A 13379-nucleotide genomic window follows, 5' to 3' on the forward strand; every position below is an offset into this window, starting at 1 on the left:
TTTTGGTGGTCTGACCCGTTTCAAATTTTTAAAATATTGTATAATTCCACCAATTTATGTTTGAAAATTTTTGAGGTTCGGGTGGAATTAAACGGGTTGGACAGGGTCCAGGTCAAAGAGAAACCTCCTGATTAAATTCAAGTGTGGGGAGGTTTTGTAGAGTTTGTAATTTTATATATTTGGTATATTTTCGGTAGTTTGTATAGTGAGTCATTTATTTTGTATATTGAGTCTAAGTTAGTTATATTGAGTCAGTCGTTTTTTGTCGAGTCGGTATTGCTTTGGTATTTTGCTTGTTTTTGTTGATGCAGGTTCGAATATGTACCACCCGTACTCAATCTCCATTCGGGTGAGTTTGGAGCTGTTTATTCAAATTTCGGGCATTTATCGAGTGTACTAGTCAGTCTCAAAGCCGATCGCGAATGAAATACTATACGATCGAGCTGGATTGGACGAGATTTTGGAGCTTAGGCGATAATTAAACCAGCTAAGTCCTTTCCAATTTGCCCTTTGTTTTTTTATTTCTTATTTATTTTTAGTTTTTTTTGAGTCCGTTTCCATCCTACATTGAGGGCAATGTAAAGTTTAAGTGTGGGGATGGGAACTATCGTTTAGTGTCGAGTTAGTTTGTCGTTTAAGTCAAAAAAAAAAAAAATTGAAAAAATGAAAAAAAAATACAAAAAAAAATTAAAAAATTGAAAAATCCAAAAAAATTAAAAAAAATCAGAAAATGTCCTTTGAAATAAGAAGTTTGCAAAATAAAAACGGAAAATGATAGAAAAGTCGGGTTTTTGTTCGGGTTCAAATAATAATAATATGAGATTAAAATAATTAAGCTTGTGTCTAGTTTGGGATATGCGGGTAGGCTTGATTCGGTTTCGGGTTCCTTTGATATTAATTGTACCTAATTGTCGGTCTACTAGTGGGTTCTCATCTAGGGAAAGTGGGGAAATTGAAACCGCCAATAATAGTATAAGGGATGCCGTTATAAGCTAAGATCGTTAGAGTTTTTGGTCATTATCTCGTTGGAAAAGAAAAAAAAATGAAATAAACGAGCTAGAAACTAAATGAAAGTAGCCATTCCTATGTAGTCTGTGGTTGGGGATAGCGACTCTACAGCCGGATTACCGCTAGGGTGTGTGAAATCGACCTTGCAAAATAAATAAAAAGTACCGAAACCTATGTAATCTGTGGTTGGGGATAGCGACTCTACAGCCGGAATGCCTCTGGGTTAGGGAAAGCAACGTCTACGCTTGTAAAAGAAAAAAGAAAAAAAATGAGAAAAAGTGATGAAAAAGAAAAAAAAAATGGAAAGAAAAGATTTGATTCTAAACTCTCTTGATCTTGGTATAAGGCGGTTAGGAAATAACCCAGTGGTTGTTCCTTTTGTCCTATAAGCTTGAGGGGGGATTAGGTGGACTTGCAATTCTTAGCGTGAGACCCTAGGTAGATTGACCGCACTTGAACTAAAATCGCATGATAAGGGCTTGGAACCGGGTTGGGTTTAAGAGGATCGATATACTTGCAATCGCGGCTAACACGAGTTTTGGTTATAATAAAATAACTTAAGTTTTTGTCCCGAACGATTATTCCGACTATGATTCCGTTATGCATAATTCTTTTTCGAGGACGAAAAAAGGTTAAGTGTGGGGATATTTGATGTAGGGTAAAATACACATATTTGTCCCATGTAAATTGTATAATTTTTATATAGTGTTTATTTGTTTTATTTTGTTTTAGTATGATATTATATTATTTTGTGTTTTGGCAGGTCCTGGTGCGAATGGAGCGAAAACGAGTAAAATGGAAATGACCAGCCAGTTGGGCAAAGTAGAACGCCAGTGACCGAATAAAAATTGCAGCCATTTTTCGTGATTGGATCGAGCCCACTAATCTCTATATTATTACTATTATTTAAGACCATATATGAAAAAGAAATAAACAAATGTTATGTTCTTCATACGTATACACAAAAGGAAAATAAAAGGAACAGTTACCCATTGTGTCCTATTATTGTTGTAAAAGAATGATGGCCATAATATTATTATCTGGGACATATACAATCAGACGAATAGAGACAAAAGGGATTTTATTTCACATTGGGCCGCAAGCCCAGAATGGAACAACAGGGCGGCAGCCTTGATTGGCTTAGGAGGGCGGCAGCCTTGATTGGCTTAGGAGGAGGCACATCAAAAATATATATACATATCATTCTTGGACGGCTTGGGCTACATTGGGCCAAACAACATCAGCCGCAACTATTGGAGGGTTTGAGTATTATATATCATTGTTGTGGGCTAAATTAATATAGAGAGGGAAGAAGGAACAGACGAAAAGAATTGGAAAGAGGCAATATCAGACGGCAGTAAAGGGAGCGCACGGACGCAAGATCAGACGATCAAGAGGCAAGGGACGAAATCTAAAGCTTGTTTTGCGGGAATCATCGGCATCAAGCGGGAAGCTTGGAGAGCAAGGGATTAACGGGTTTTGCTACTCAGTTTCTCTTATTTTCTAGTTTCTTTGTTTTCATTCGATGAATTCTTGTTCTAAACCTTGTTTGATTATTTTTGAGACCATGTTTCTTGGCTAAATTTATTTAACTACCTAGGTTATGACAATAGTTTAATAAAGTTTGGATTTTTATTTGATTTTTGTCGTGGTTGTGGATCTTTCTTGTATTGTAAACGCTATGGTAGTTTATCTTGGTGCGTATGCGTGCTTGTGATTATTTGATTATTGTCTATTTGCTTCATTCGATTCTTGGTGACGGTCTTTATCACATAATAGAGTCGGATTAGGGTTCTTGATTTAGGTGAGTGTCTATATCACATAATAGGTCATTAATCCTTTAGGGTGAAAACGCGTAAGTAACCTTAGAAACAATATTCGGTAATTAATTAAAATCAAGTGTGCTGCTAGACTCGTCGCGGAAAGGCTCGAGGATATTAATAGGTCTCGGTGTAGTTATAAGGAATTAACAACCCAGTGTCTATTAAGCCAAGATTAAACCCATAGTTGCTTTAGACGTTCGCGCGGCAAAGTAGAGCGTCTTACATAGGCACTTTCAAGAAACTAGAGGACGGAAAAGAAATCTAGAAAACCGGTGAGCGTAACAGCCTAGGTAGTGCCATAAGAATCGCCTTGAGAGTGTTTGAGGGGCTTAGTGGTGTCTTAATAGGTTTAGTATCCAAAGATCCCGGTTCCACACCACAAAATCATCGAATAGAGATCCATTCTGAGTTTAGCTTGCGTCTAGCCTAGGTAGTCTTCATCGCCTTTGGTCAAAGTCTTCGTCCACATTCGTGTTTAGTCTTTTCTTTGATTTTTCTAGTTTAATATTTTATTATATTTTTTTAGGATATTTAGAAACCCCCCCAATCAATAAACAAATTAGTTGAGTCGTGTCAGTTTAAGTCTAGATCGAGTCATTAACGTAATTTAGTAGAGTCTCTTGGGTTCGATACTCGGACTTCCTTAGGCTATACTGCATCGATCGGTACACTTGCCGGTCGTGTGGTTTAGGGTTTAGAGAGTCTTAGTTTTATAAATTTAAAACTTAGAGAGTCTAGATTAGGGTAATTTTAGTTGTTTTTAATTAACCCACATTTAGCACATCAAGTTTTTGGCGCCGTTGCCGGGGACTCTTGGCGATTGCGTTTATTGGCTTCGATTGGACTTAATTGACATAATCTGTGCTACTTGTCTTTTGTTTTGTGTTTTCGTGGTGAGTCTGGTGAGTCTATTTGTGTTTTGTAGATTGAGTCATAGGAGTCTAATTGTCCGTGTTTTTTGTTTTCTTATTTATTTTATTTTTCTTGAGTCTAGTAGATATGTGTGAAATTTGTGGAGGGCCTCACTTTACAATTAAATGCTCCCAATATGAGGGGTCCTCTACGCCATATTATGCTAACCCCTTTGTGCAGCCACAGCAATATTCTTTGCAGGGGTATCCCACAAATGCTAAGGAGATGTTTCCAAATTTTTTCGAGCTCAGGGAATTAATTTTGGAGTGTGTGCGAGCAACAAAAGAGTTGGAGTACGGGGATCCAAGGTTACCAAGAATGATCGATCTACTTGATCGAATGTTCGAGCAAATAGGCCCAAATATAGAGTGTGACCTCAGTCGGCAAAGGGATCCAAGGTGTGAAGAATGTGGTGGATCACACCGGTTTGAAGATTGTGCGATTGCTGCTCGGTTTGAAATGGGTTGGAGAAGTAGAGAACAGAAGCAACCAATACAGTGGGGTTATGATGATGATGATGAGTGGGTTACAGTTCAAAGCTCATATTATAAGGCGATAGTGCTCCCCGAGCTTGCTGAAGGAGAGACAATATGGGGATATGTGGAGAGTAAGGCAGAAAAAGTAGAGGTAGAAAGAGAAGAAGAAGAGGAGGTAGAAGTTGAGCAACCATCTAATGAAGATCAGATATCCTGGGAAAATGAATTTAGGGACGAACTAGATGGGTTGCCGGTAGATGAAGAGGTAAAGGAGTTGGATCCAGAGGGAGACCTTGCTTACTTAGAAGTTTTACTTGAAGGAAGCCCAATGACGGACATCAAAGAAGAAGAAGTGGTGGTGGAAGAGGAAGAGCACCACAGCTGGCCCATGGTATTAGTGATACATGAAACTTCAAAATCAACAAAACCACGGGAGAATGCAAGAAAAGGGAAGAACCGAGATTGGAAGAGGGTCGGAAGCTGGTACAAGACGGAGAAGAAGGAGCCGTTGAAGTTCAAACATGACCGGTCTTCTCATTATATGCCACACATTCGGTTTCTTCCAGGTATGTTTAAATTTTGGTGGTCTGACCCGTTTCAAATTTTTAAAATATTGTATAATTCCACCAATTTATGTTTGAAAATTTTTGAGGTTCGGGTGGAATTAAACGGGTTGGACAGGGTCCAGGTCAAAGAGAAACCTCCTGATTAAATTCAAGTGTGGGGAGGTTTTGTAGAGTTTGTAATTTTATATATTTGGTATATTTTCGGTAGTTTGTATAGTGAGTCATTTATTTTGTATATTGAGTCTAAGTTAGTTATATTGAGTCAGTCGTTTTTTGTCGAGTCGGTATTGCTTTGGTATTTTGCTTGTTTTTGTTGATGCAGGTTCGAATATGTACCACCCGTACTCAATCTCCATTCGGGTGAGTTTGGAGCTGTTTATTCAAATTTCGGGCATTTATCGAGTGTACTAGTCAGTCTCAAAGCCGATCGCGAATGAAATACTATACGATCGAGCTGGATTGGACGAGATTTTGGAGCTTAGGCGATAATTAAACCAGCTAAGTCCTTTCCAATTTGCCCTTTGTTTTTTTATTTCTTATTTATTTTTAGTTTTTTTTGAGTCCGTTTCCATCCTACATTGAGGGCAATGTAAAGTTTAAGTGTGGGGATGGGAACTATCGTTTAGTGTCGAGTTAGTTTGTCGTTTAAGTCAAAAAAAAAAAAAATTGAAAAAATGAAAAAAAAATACAAAAAAAAATTAAAAAATTGAAAAATCCAAAAAAATTAAAAAAAATCAGAAAATGTCCTTTGAAATAAGAAGTTTGCAAAATAAAAACGGAAAATGATAGAAAAGTCGGGTTTTTGTTCGGGTTCAAATAATAATAATATGAGATTAAAATAATTAAGCTTGTGTCTAGTTTGGGATATGCGGGTAGGCTTGATTCGGTTTCGGGTTCCTTTGATATTAATTGTACCTAATTGTCGGTCTACTAGTGGGTTCTCATCTAGGGAAAGTGGGGAAATTGAAACCGCCAATAATAGTATAAGGGATGCCGTTATAAGCTAAGATCGTTAGAGTTTTTGGTCATTATCTCGTTGGAAAAGAAAAAAAAATGAAATAAACGAGCTAGAAACTAAATGAAAGTAGCCATTCCTATGTAGTCTGTGGTTGGGGATAGCGACTCTACAGCCGGATTACCGCTAGGGTGTGTGAAATCGACCTTGCAAAATAAATAAAAAGTACCGAAACCTATGTAATCTGTGGTTGGGGATAGCGACTCTACAGCCGGAATGCCTCTGGGTTAGGGAAAGCAACGTCTACGCTTGTAAAAGAAAAAAGAAAAAAAATGAGAAAAAGTGATGAAAAAGAAAAAAAAATGGAAAGAAAAGATTTGATTCTAAACTCTCTTGATCTTGGTATAAGGCGGTTAGGAAATAACCCAGTGGTTGTTCCTTTTGTCCTATAAGCTTGAGGGGGGATTAGGTGGACTTGCAATTCTTAGCGTGAGACCCTAGGTAGATTGACCGCACTTGAACTAAAATCGCATGATAAGGGCTTGGAACCGGGTTGGGTTTAAGAGGATCGATATACTTGCAATCGCGGCTAACACGAGTTTTGGTTATAATAAAATAACTTAAGTTTTTGTCCCGAACGATTATTCCGACTATGATTCCGTTATGCATAATTCTTTTTTCGAGGACGAAAAAAGGTTAAGTGTGGGGATATTTGATGTAGGGTAAAATACACATATTTGTCCCATGTAAATTGTATAATTTTTATATAGTGTTTATTTGTTTTATTTTGTTTTAGTATGATATTATATTATTTTGTGTTTTGGCAGGTCCTGGTGCGAATGGAGCGAAAACGAGTAAAATGGAAATGACCAGCCAGTTGGGCAAAGTAGAACGCCAGTGACCGAATAAAAATTGCAGCCATTTTTCGTGATTGGGTCGAGCCCACTAATCTCTATATTATTACTATTATTTAAGACCATATATGAAAAAGAAATAAACAAATGTTATGTTCTTCATACGTATACACAAAAGGAAAATAAAAGGAACAGTTACCCATTGTGTCCTATTATTGTTGTAAAAGAATGATGGCCATAATATTATTATCTGGGACATATACAATCAGACGAATAGAGACAAAAGGGATTTTATTTCACATTGGGCCGCAAGCCCAGAATGGAACAACAGGGCGGCAGCCTTGATTGGCTTAGGAGGGCGGCAGCCTTGATTGGCTTAGGAGGAGGCACATCAAAAATATATATACATATCATTCTTGGACGGCTTGGGCTACATTGGGCCAAACAACATCAGCCGCAACTATTGGAGGGTTTGAGTATTATATATCATTGTTGTGGGCTAAATTAATATAGAGAGGGAAGAAGGAACAGACGAAAAGAATTGGAAAGAGGCAATATCAGACGGCAGTAAAGGGAGCGCACGGACGCAAGATCAGACGATCAAGAGGCAAGGGACGAAATCTAAAGCTTGTTTTGCGGGAATCATCGGCATCAAGCGGGAAGCTTGGAGAGCAAGGGATTAACGGGTTTTGCTACTCAGTTTCTCTTATTTTCTAGTTTCTTTGTTTTCATTCGATGAATTCTTGTTCTAAACCTTGTTTGATTATTTTTGAGACCATGTTTCTTGGCTAAATTTATTTAACTACCTAGGTTATGACAATAGTTTAATAAAGTTTGGATTTTTATTTGATTTTTGTCGTGGTTGTGGATCTTTCTTGTATTGTAAACGCTATGGTAGTTTATCTTGGTGCGTATGCGTGCTTGTGATTATTTGATTATTGTCTATTTGCTTCATTCGATTCTTGGTGACGGTCTTTATCACATAATAGAGTCGGATTAGGGTTCTTGATTTAGGTGAGTGTCTATATCACATAATAGGTCATTAATCCTTTAGGGTGAAAACGCGTAAGTAACCTTAGAAACAATATTCGGTAATTAATTAAAATCAAGTGTGCTGCTAGACTCGTCGCGGAAAGGCTCGAGGATATTAATAGGTCTCGGTGTAGTTATAAGGAATTAACAACCCAGTGTCTATTAAGCCAAGATTAAACCCATAGTTGCTTTAGACGTTCGCGCGGCAAAGTAGAGCGTCTTACATAGGCACTTTCAAGAAACTAGAGGACGGAAAAGAAATCTAGAAAACCGGTGAGCGTAACAGCCTAGGTAGTGCCATAAGAATCGCCTTGAGAGTGTTTGAGGGGCTTAGTGGTGTCTTAATAGGTTTAGTATCCAAAGATCCCGGTTCCACACCACAAAATCATCGAATAGAGATCCATTCTGAGTTTAGCTTGCGTCTAGCCTAGGTAGTCTTCATCGCCTTTGGTCAAAGTCTTCGTCCACATTCGTGTTTAGTCTTTTCTTTGATTTTTCTAGTTTAATATTTTATTATATTTTTTTAGGATATTTAGAAACCCCCCCAATCAATAAACAAATTAGTTGAGTCGTGTCAGTTTAAGTCTAGATCGAGTCATTAACGTAATTTAGTAGAGTCTCTTGGGTTCGATACTCGGACTTCCTTAGGCTATACTGCATCGATCGGTACACTTGCCGGTCGTGTGGTTTAGGGTTTAGAGAGTCTTAGTTTTATAAATTTAAAACTTAGAGAGTCTAGATTAGGGTAATTTTAGTTGTTTTTAATTAACCCACATTTAGCACATCAAGTTTTTGGCGCCGTTGCCGGGGACTCTTGGCGATTGCGTTTATTGGCTTCGATTGGACTTAATTGACATAATCTGTGCTACTTGTCTTTTGTTTTGTGTTTTCGTGGTGAGTCTGGTGAGTCTATTTGTGTTTTGTAGATTGAGTCATAGGAGTCTAATTGTCCGTGTTTTTTGTTTTCTTATTTATTTTATTTTTCTTGAGTCTAGTAGATATGTGTGAAATTTGTGGAGGGCCTCACTTTACAATTAAATGCTCCCAATATGAGGGGTCCTCTACGCCATATTATGCTAACCCCTTTGTGCAGCCACAGCAATATTCTTTGCAGGGGTATCCCACAAATGCTAAGGAGATGTTTCCAAATTTTTTCGAGCTCAGGGAATTAATTTTGGAGTGTGTGCGAGCAACAAAAGAGTTGGAGTACGGGGATCCAAGGTTACCAAGAATGATCGATCTACTTGATCGAATGTTCGAGCAAATAGGCCCAAATATAGAGTGTGACCTCAGTCGGCAAAGGGATCCAAGGTGTGAAGAATGTGGTGGATCACACCGGTTTGAAGATTGTGCGATTGCTGCTCGGTTTGAAATGGGTTGGAGAAGTAGAGAACAGAAGCAACCAATACAGTGGGGTTATGATGATGATGATGAGTGGGTTACAGTTCAAAGCTCATATTATAAGGCGATAGTGCTCCCCGAGCTTGCTGAAGGAGAGACAATATGGGGATATGTGGAGAGTAAGGCAGAAAAAGTAGAGGTAGAAAGAGAAGAAGAAGAGGAGGTAGAAGTTGAGCAACCATCTAATGAAGATCAGATATCCTGGGAAAATGAATTTAGGGACGAACTAGATGGGTTGCCGGTAGATGAAGAGGTAAAGGAGTTTGATCCAGAGGGAGACCTTGCTTACTTAGAAGTTTTACTTGAAGGAAGCCCAATGACGGACATCAAAGAAGAAGAAGTGGTGGTGGAAGAGGAAGAGCACCACAGCTGGCCCATGGTATTAGTGATACATGAAACTTCAAAATCAACAAAACCACGGGAGAATGCAAGAAAAGGGAAGAACCGAGATTGGAAGAGGGTCGGAAGCTGGTACAAGACGGAGAAGAAGGAGCCGTTGAAGTTCAAACATGACCGGTCTTCTCATTATATGCCACACATTCGGTTTCTTCCAGGTATGTTTAAATTTTGGTGGTCTGACCCGTTTCAAATTTTTAAAATATTGTATAATTCCACCAATTTATGTTTGAAAATTTTTGAGGTTCGGGTGGAATTAAACGGGTTGGACAGGGTCCAGGTCAAAGAGAAACCTCCTGATTAAATTCAAGTGTGGGGAGGTTTTCTAGAGTTTGTAATTTTATATATTTGGTATATTTTCGGTAGTTTGTATAGTGAGTCATTTATTTTGTATATTGAGTCTAAGTTAGTTATATTGAGTTAGTCGTTTTTTGTCGAGTCGGTATTGCTTTGGTATTTTGCTTGTTTTTGTTGATGCAGGTTCGAATATGTACCACCCGTACTCAATCTCCATTCGGGTGAGTTTGGAGCTGTTTATTCAAATTTCGGGCATTTATCGAGTGTACTAGTCAGTCTCAAAGCCGATCGCGAATGAAATACTATACGATCGAGCTGGATTGGACGAGATTTTGGAGCTTAGGCGATAATTAAACCAGCTAAGTCCTTTCCAATTTGCCCTTTGTTTTTTTATTTCTTATTTATTTTTAGTTTTTTTTGAGTCCGTTTCCATCCTACATTGAGGGCAATGTAAAGTTTAAGTGTGGGGATGGGAACTATCGTTTAGTGTCGAGTTAGTTTGTCGTTTAAGTCAAAAAAAAAATTGAAAAAATGAAAAAAAAATACAAAAAAAAATTAAAAAATTGAAAAATCCAAAAAAATTAAAAAAAATCAGAAAATGTCCTTTGAAATAAGAAGTTTGCAAAATAAAAACAGAAAATGATAGAAAAGTCGGGTTTTTGTTCGGGTTCAAATAATAATAATATGAGATTAAAATAATTAAGCTTGTGTCTAGTTTGGGATATGCGGGTAGGCTTGATTCGGTTTCGGGTTCCTTTGATATTAATTGTACCTAATTGTCGGTCTACTAGTGGGTTCTCATCTAGGGAAAGTGGGGAAATTGAAACCGCCAATAATAGTATAAGGGATGCCGTTATAAGCTAAGATCGTTAGAGTTTTTGGTCATTATCTCGTTGGAAAAGAAAAAAAAAATGAAATAAACGAGCTAGAAACTAAATGAAAGTAGCCATTCCTATGTAGTCTGTGGTTGGGGATAGCGACTCTACAGCCGGATTACCGCTAGGGTGTGTGAAATCGACCTTGCAAAATAAATAAAAAGTACCGAAACCTATGTAATCTGTGGTTGGGGATAGCGACTCTACAGCCGGAATGCCTCTGGGTTAGGGAAAGCAACGTCTACGCTTGTAAAAGAAAAAGAAAAAAAATGAGAAAAAGTGATGAAAAAGAAAAAAAAATGGAAAGAAAAGATTTGATTCTAAACTCTCTTGATCTTGGTATAAGGCGGTTAGGAAATAACCCAGTGGTTGTTCCTTTTGTCCTATAAGCTTGAGGGGGGATTAGGTGGACTTGCAATTCTTAGCGTGAGACCCTAGGTAGATTGACCGCACTTGAACTAAAATCGCATGATAAGGGCTTGGAACCGGGTTGGGTTTAAGAGGATCGATATACTTGCAATCGCGGCTAACACGAGTTTTGGTTATAATAAAATAACTTAAGTTTTTGTCCCGAACGATTATTCCGACTATGATTCCGTTATGCATAATTCTTTTTCGAGGACGAAAAAAGGTTAAGTGTGGGGATATTTGATGTAGGGTAAAATACACATATTTGTCCCATGTAAATTGTATAATTTTTATATAGTGTTTATTTGTTTTATTTTGTTTTAGTATGATATTATATTATTTTGTGTTTTGGCAGGTCCTGGTGCGAATGGAGCGAAAACGAGTAAAATGGAAATGACCAGCCAGTTGGGCAAAGTAGAACGCCAGTGACCGAATAAAAATTGCAGCCATTTTTCGTGATTGGGTCGAGCCCACTAATCTCTATATTATTACTATTATTTAAGACCATATATGAAAAAGAAATAAACAAATGTTATGTTCTTCATACGTATACACAAAAGGAAAATAAAAGGAACAGTTACCCATTGTGTCCTATTATTGTTGTAAAAGAATGATGGCCATAATATTATTATCTGGGACATATACAATCAGACGAATAGAGACAAAAGGGATTTTATTTCACATTGGGCCGCAAGCCCAGAATGGAACAACAGGGCGGCAGCCTTGATTGGCTTAGGAGGGCGGCAGCCTTGATTGGCTTAGGAGGAGGCACATCAAAAATATATATACATATCATTCTTGGACGGCTTGGGCTACATTGGGCCAAACAACATCAGCCGCAACTATTGGAGGGTTTGAGTATTATATATCATTGTTGTGGGCTAAATTAATATAGAGAGGGAAGAAGGAACAGACGAAAAGAATTGGAAAGAGGCAATATCAGACGGCAGTAAAGGGAGCGCACGGACGCAAGATCAGACGATCAAGAGGCAAGGGACGAAATCTAAAGCTTGTTTTGCGGGAATCATCGGCATCAAGCGGGAAGCTTGGAGAGCAAGGGATTAACGGGTTTTGCTACTCAGTTTCTCTTATTTTCTAGTTTCTTTGTTTTCATTCGATGAATTCTTGTTCTAAACCTTGTTTGATTATTTTTGAGACCATGTTTCTTGGCTAAATTTATTTAACTACCTAGGTTATGACAATAGTTTAATAAAGTTTGGATTTTTATTTGATTTTTGTCGTGGTTGTGGATCTTTCTTGTATTGTAAACGCTATGGTAGTTTATCTTGGTGCGTATGCGTGCTTGTGATTATTTGATTATTGTCTATTTGCTTCATTCGATTCTTGGTGACGGTCTTTATCACATAATAGAGTCGGATTAGGGTTCTTGATTTAGGTGAGTGTCTATATCACATAATAGGTCATTAATCCTTTAGGGTGAAAACGCGTAAGTAACCTTAGAAACAATATTCGGTAATTAATTAAAATCAAGTGTGCTGCTAGACTCGTCGCGGAAAGGCTCGAGGATATTAATAGGTCTCGGTGTAGTTATAAGGAATTAACAACCCAGTGTCTATTAAGCCAAGATTAAACCCATAGTTGCTTTAGACGTTCGCGCGGCAAAGTAGAGCGTCTTACATAGGCACTTTCAAGAAACTAGAGGACGGAAAAGAAATCTAGAAAACCGGTGAGCGTAACAGCCTAGGTAGTGCCATAAGAATCGCCTTGAGAGTGTTTGAGGGGCTTAGTGGTGTCTTAATAGGTTTAGTATCCAAAGATCCCGGTTCCACACCACAAAATCATCGAATAGAGATCCATTCTGAGTTTAGCTTGCGTCTAGCCTAGGTAGTCTTCATCGCCTTTGGTCAAAGTCTTCGTCCACATTCGTGTTTAGTCTTTTCTTTGATTTTTCTAGTTTAATATTTTATTATATTTTTTTAGGATATTTAGAAACCCCCCCAATCAATAAACAAATTAGTTGAGTCGTGTCAGTTTAAGTCTAGATCGAGTCATTAACGTAATTTAGTAGAGTCTCTTGGGTTCGATACTCGGACTTCCTTAGGCTATACTGCATCGATCGGTACACTTGCCGGTCGTGTGGTTTAGGGTTTAGAGAGTCTTAGTTTTATAAATTTAAAACTTAGAGAGTCTAGATTAGGGTAATTTTAGTTGTTTTTAATTAACCCACATTTAGCACATCAGTCCACGTAGGGACTGAAATACGATAAGTGTCCACGCAGGGACTTATTTCAAAATAGAAATTACATTAGTACAACTATTAAGGGCTAATGGTCACTTTTTCTTCTTCTTGCCCTTCAGTAGGTTCGCCAAGCCTTTGAGAAATCCTCGGTGGCTCTTTTTCTCTTCTTCGAACTC

Source organism: Helianthus annuus, chromosome 9, assembly GCF_002127325.2.
Source record: "Helianthus annuus cultivar XRQ/B chromosome 9, HanXRQr2.0-SUNRISE, whole genome shotgun sequence".
Taxonomy (NCBI): Eukaryota; Viridiplantae; Streptophyta; class Magnoliopsida; order Asterales; family Asteraceae; genus Helianthus; species Helianthus annuus.